The following is a 5994-nucleotide window of genomic DNA, read 5'->3' as shown; positions in this document are numbered from 1 at the left end:
CATAAGCCTGTTTTAGTTCCCATTAGCATTGCTTTACGCGTTTGATGATGATGACTCGTCGCTCGACTCTCCTCACTGGCCGCTGTGAATTGGTTAAGTGAAGAATTGAGTTATGCTAATGTTACCAGTTGTGACTTTCTTGTTTAGAAATTGTTCGATTCATTCAGCTGCCTATCGGCACTCTATCGATACATAATCTCTTTAAATCTTAAATACTTGATTGACTTCAAAATGATTGAGACTAAAAGACTTGGCGCTTTCCCTGTGTTTTGGGTTAGCTCTACGCTGCTCTTCAAATAGTCTATAATATTGATGATCTTTGTAGGACTGAAGGATTGCTATTTTTATCGATACATGTATCGATATATTCCCATATGTAACAATATGTATATCGATATATGTTAGGGTTTTCAACAGGGTATAAATGTACTCATTGCTTGTATTTGCCGAAAGCTGCACTCGTATCGAGTCGATAAATTGATTGTGAATACTTGCATTCATTCATTATTATCGAATAGGTATTTGCTTTTGCGACTAACTGTTAAGGTACTCATTGTATTTGTTGTAGTATTCAAATGATTCAGTATGCAATTGAGTACTTGATATTTGCAAATGCATTCATTTGGCTTTTATTGGGCCAGCCAGCCTGTTTGAGCTAATGCGACAAATTGAAGCGCATCAGGTCTACGTTTTTTACTGCTTGCATTGAGCTGTCAAATTTGCTGTCGGCTAAAAAATAAAGTGAATGCCAGCCAAGCTGAAAAGGAGTATTGGCAAGCAAATAAACCAAATATTGCATATTGTGGCAAAGTATCTGTAACTTGTAGATGGTTTATCTATTGACAAAGCGTCTCTCTCTCTCCCTCTCTCTCTCGCTGTGTGTGCCTCGCCTTTGTTTGGCGACGACAACATTTTTATTGCCAGCAGAGGACGCGGTCGCGCATTCATCTTGGGAATGGCTGCGAGTCGGGCTCCGCGTCTGACTATGGGCTGCCTGCACGTGCCGCTATTTACATTTGCACGTAATAAATTCGCAAGGACGAGCAGGACGAACAGGATCTGGGGCGATTGGCAACAGGAAGTGTGCTAGGAAGTGCATTTGCCCGGCTGTCCTTTGGCTGCGACAATGCCAATGCCAGCTACGTGTTGCACGCTGCCCCAACCCCCTCCCCCTACACACACACACACACGCACACATATTTACATTTAACAAAATTTAATGAGCTCACAAAGCGAGCGCTGCCAACTTGGCCAAATATTTGCGTCCGTGTGCAAGCTCTGCAAGTGCCAGATCGAAGTTTGTGCCACATTAGACTACGTGTGTGTGTGTGTGTGTGTGTGTAAAGGACAAGGGACACACGCGTGCTAGCCATTTTATTAGATACGTGTCCTATCTATCGCATCCATTCGAAAAGCTAACTAAACCAACTTGCAGCACTCCCCAACCCGTCATCATTTACATCAGAACGTGTCCTTTGTGTGCACTTGAATATTGGTTCAAATCCAACGTATTTTCGTCTCGATCTACACATCTACTTTTTTTAGGCACATGCTTGCTTTACCCTCAGTCCATTGACAATGGGCTGCAAGGGTATGAGGGTTTTGCTGTTATAAACTATATATCAATTGAATATATTATAAAGCAAATCAAAATATAAAAAATAATAAAAATATCGATAAAAATCGATTTTATTACATGCTTTCCACAGGCAAAACTTGAAAATTTGACGAGCTTGATATGTATGTATTTGGTTTTGTGTATGAGCTTCTATTATTCTCTCTTGTATTCATCGATTCTATTTTATTCAGGTTTCCTCCTATGTTAATAGCTGCATTTCGATAAATAATCGATATACATGATTCCATAATATATCGTATGTCAAATAACATTATTATGCTTATCTTAATTGAGTAATTATTGCACATGCTAAAGCCTTTTCTTCTGCTTTCTCATGCTCAGAACCTTGCATGCCATATTTATGTGCTGAAAAGTTCACAACACAAGATCGGACTCTAAGCACCGAAGTTCTTCAAGAAAGCCTTGCCTTAAGTCTGAGGCCAAGGCAAGTGAAAGCACAGTTCAAAATTTTTGTTGTTGCTGGTCTCAGGGTATCTGCTAGTCGATTACACCCGCTTACAGCATACATAGTTGCATTTTTTTTTTCGTGTGTCATAATTGTGTCCTGGTTTGCTTTTTGGCACTGGCACAGCTCTTTCAATACATTAACATTACGACACGGATTACGCAAGACGCGACTACTTAGTCGAGTGGTTGTCTATTTACTTTCAGCAAAGGGTCAGCTCTTTCCAAAAGCTAATCAAATAGTCAAATAAGCTAAAACTTGATGCGCCCTCTGAGCAAGGGAATGTAAAACGACCTACAGTAATCCATGTTACTTTCGAGCACACGCGTGATGGCAAATCACGGATCAAAATAAGCTTTAAGCTCAACTCAACTCAATTTATCGATATATTTAACGTATCTTGAACCGATTCGAATAGCTAAAAAATGAAAGATACTTAATCTGTATATACTTTTCTAGAAGTTACGTCTCAAATTTGGTGACTCTAGTTCCTAAAACCTAAGAGATTTGCTCTATAAACAGAATTTTCATGTATCGATTTTTATCGATTGCTTGAAAACGAGGCAAGCTATCGATTATCGAAAGGAAACTTGCAGCTGCGTTCAAAATTTCTCGAGCTCCTATGATGGACATTCGGCTGGACGGACGGATCAAGCATATATATACTTTAAGGAGTCGCAGTTGTTTCCTTCTGCCTGTTACATACCGTAGCACAAAACCAATATACCGCTTTGACGTATTTTCAAGGTGTATCCTATCTAAAGTTCAAGTTCATGCCGAAAGCCAGGTGAACGAACCGAACCAAATCGAACCTCAAGGCAAGTAGTTGGCAAGTCGAACCAACGACTTTTCTTCTGGGGTCAACCATACGTTAAACATGGTGTTGGACTTTAAGTTGTTGTCAATTCGCAGTCATTTCAGGCCGTGGCTGAAAAGCTAATTGAAATGCAATTGAGACAGACGAACTACGTGCTGCTTGCGAATAAAAACTAAATAGAATGTTGCATTTTTAATTGAGAAGCAACTAAATGAAATTCAAATGCAGGCATGTTAAAGGTATTTCGTGCGTTTCTCGTACTTGTAACTCTTAAAGACGAGTTGTTGGCCAAATATTTGCATTTTTATACCCTGAACCCATTAAAAATGGGTAAAAAGGGTATATTGTATTTGTGCAAAATGCAAATGTATGTAACAGGCAGAAGGAAGCATCTCCGACCCCATAAAGTATATATATATTCTTGATCAGCATCTATAGCCGAGTCGATCTAGCCATGTCCGTCTGTCTGTCGAAAGGATCTCAAAACCTATAAGAGCTAGACACCTGCGGGCTCCTAGTGCTCCTAGTTCCCGCGCAGATCGAGTTTGTTTCCGATAATCGATAACTTACTCCGTTTCCAAGCAATCGATAAAAATATCGATATTGATATCCTGTTTTTTGGGCAATTTTGGTAAATAATAAGAGCTAGAGTCACCAAACTTGACAAATAGCTTCTAGAATAGAATATATATATGCATTTGATGTTGGAAGAAGAGGGTTCAGGGTTCAGGGTATCCCCTAGTCGGGAGCTCCCGACTAGAACCTCTTACTTGTTTTTTTCTGCTGTCTGAATTAAATTATGAATTTGCATATTTGAAATTCTTGACACATCAAATTCACTTGCCAGCTGCAATTATGAATTCCATTTATTTGTTGCCGTTACGTCACGAAATTAACCTACGAATAGACGAGTAAATGGAATTCAAAGCACTTTTCTATGCAAAGAACATTTTTCGAAAAGCTTAAAGACCTTGAATGACTTTAATTAAATTCATGAAAAGCACTTTTGAACCTTTTGGATATCCCATTTTGAACCGAACCTGAAGAGGGGAAACCAGTTTAAGCGAAAGATAAGTAAGTGTAAGTTCACGCCCAACTTGAACCGGTTCAGACTTAACTGTGAACCACTTTGATAAAAGGCAACTAAATGTGAACCAGGGCAGAAACCTCAATAATAAATATAGCTGTTTCGGTTCACGGCGCGAACCAGTGCGTTGTCTTATGGATTCTTAAGCGAACCGGTTTAGCTTGCTTTTGAACCGGTTCACTTCATCCACTTACTGCTTTTCAACTAGTTCATTATATTTAAGCTGGTAGAACTTTCTTTCTATTAACTGTTTTCTGACTTTGAACCACTTTTGAACCGGTGCGTTAGCTTGAATACGTATGGGCAGACGCGCAGGCAAAACGAATAAAGACTTTTAGCTTTAAAAACTTAAAATTTGTTAGCCTAAGCGCGCACACATTTTGAACCACAGTTCGTGAACCGGTTCGTGCAATTTTTTTCTCAATTTTGTTTTGCCTTCAGACTTTTGTTTCTGTTTCTGTCTGCAACTTAAAGTAAATAAGTTGGTCGAAAGGACCAAAGGAAAATTGTCAAGCAGCTTAAAACATGTGTGTGTGTGCGTGTGTGTGTGTGCGTGTGTGTGTGCGTGTGTGTGTGTGTGTGTGTGTGTGTGTGTGCGTGTGTGTGTGTGTGTGTGTTTATTGGCATGTGTGTTTATTGTTGCTGACATTTAAAATTACACACTTGGGAATGCGGGAGAAGTTTTGCTTGAAAGTAAACTAAATTAAACACAGAGATGGAAACAGTGAAAGACTGAGCGGACAGAGGGAGGGAGAGAGGGGGAGAAAGAGAGGTGGATAGAGGAGTGTAGAGAGAGGGTTGGGGAGGGGAAAGCCGGCTTAGAAGTCAACTAAATGACAACGGGCCAATCGAATGTTGAAAACGTGCTGCACCCCGCGGCCTGCCAACCGCCCCTCCCCCCCCCACTCCTCTCCCCTTCCAACACCACCCACCTACATATATGTATCTTGGGGGCTGCTGCCACGCCTTTATTTTATTTAGATACATATTTTTTTCCTATTTATTTTTCGTGTGGACATTTCGCATAGTACATTTTTTTTTGGTCAGCAAAAGTTGGCAAACGTCTACTAACTGTATTTGTTTAGCCGCACACACACCCGCACACACACACACAAACTTTGTCACACACAGTGCTTATACATATATAAATATAATAGACTCCATAGCTACAGTTGCCGCCCTTCATTTTAAGACCCTTGCAGAGGGTATTCTAATTTTGTCGTGAAATGTGTAACGCATAGAAGGAGACATCTCCGACCCCATAAAGTATATATATTCTTGATTAGCATCAACAGCCGAGTCTCAGTCTTAAAGCTATCTTAATGAAACTTTGCAGAAGTCCCTCTTTCTGTTGCACACAGCACATGTGTCAAAACCAGCTGGAGCGGAACACTATATCATATAGCTGCCATAGGAACGATCGGTCGAAAATTAAGTTGTTGTATGGAAAACTTTTTTGTTTTTCACGATATCTTGACCAAACTCGGCATTAATTAGTTTTACTATACTCCTCATATATATGCAAAATCCTATTAAGATCGGACCACTATATCATATAGCTGCTATAGGAACGGTCAGTCGAAAATTAAGTTGTTGTATGGAAAACATTTTGCTTATCAAGATATCTTGCCCAAACTCGGCATTAACTATTTTCCCTGTGCTTTTTAGATACGGGCAAGGCACTAAAAGCATTATGAAAAGGTTGGGTCTGCAAGGGTATTAGATCCTCGGCGTGCCGAAGATAGCCTTTCTTTCTCGTTTTTTTTTTGCGTCCCTGTCAGCTTTCTGCTGATTTTGTACACTGGACTCGGCAGTTCGGGAACGCAGGACATGTGCGCAAAAGTGTAAATGAGCAGTCATAGCCAGCGGCGCGCAATTGTCACACTTGCAATCACACACACACACACACACACTTGCATATGCATGAGCTGTGCGTGCGTGCGTGTGTGTGTGTGTCTGTCAGCCTTGTGTAACATTCAACTCTGTCATATTTTTATTTGCTTTGT

This window comes from Drosophila novamexicana, unplaced genomic scaffold (genome assembly GCF_003285875.2).
Source record: "Drosophila novamexicana strain 15010-1031.04,08,12 unplaced genomic scaffold, DnovRS2.1 tig00001752-arrow-arrow-pilon, whole genome shotgun sequence".
Taxonomy (NCBI): domain Eukaryota; kingdom Metazoa; phylum Arthropoda; class Insecta; order Diptera; family Drosophilidae; genus Drosophila; species Drosophila novamexicana.
This window is presented reverse-complemented; position numbering follows the sequence as displayed.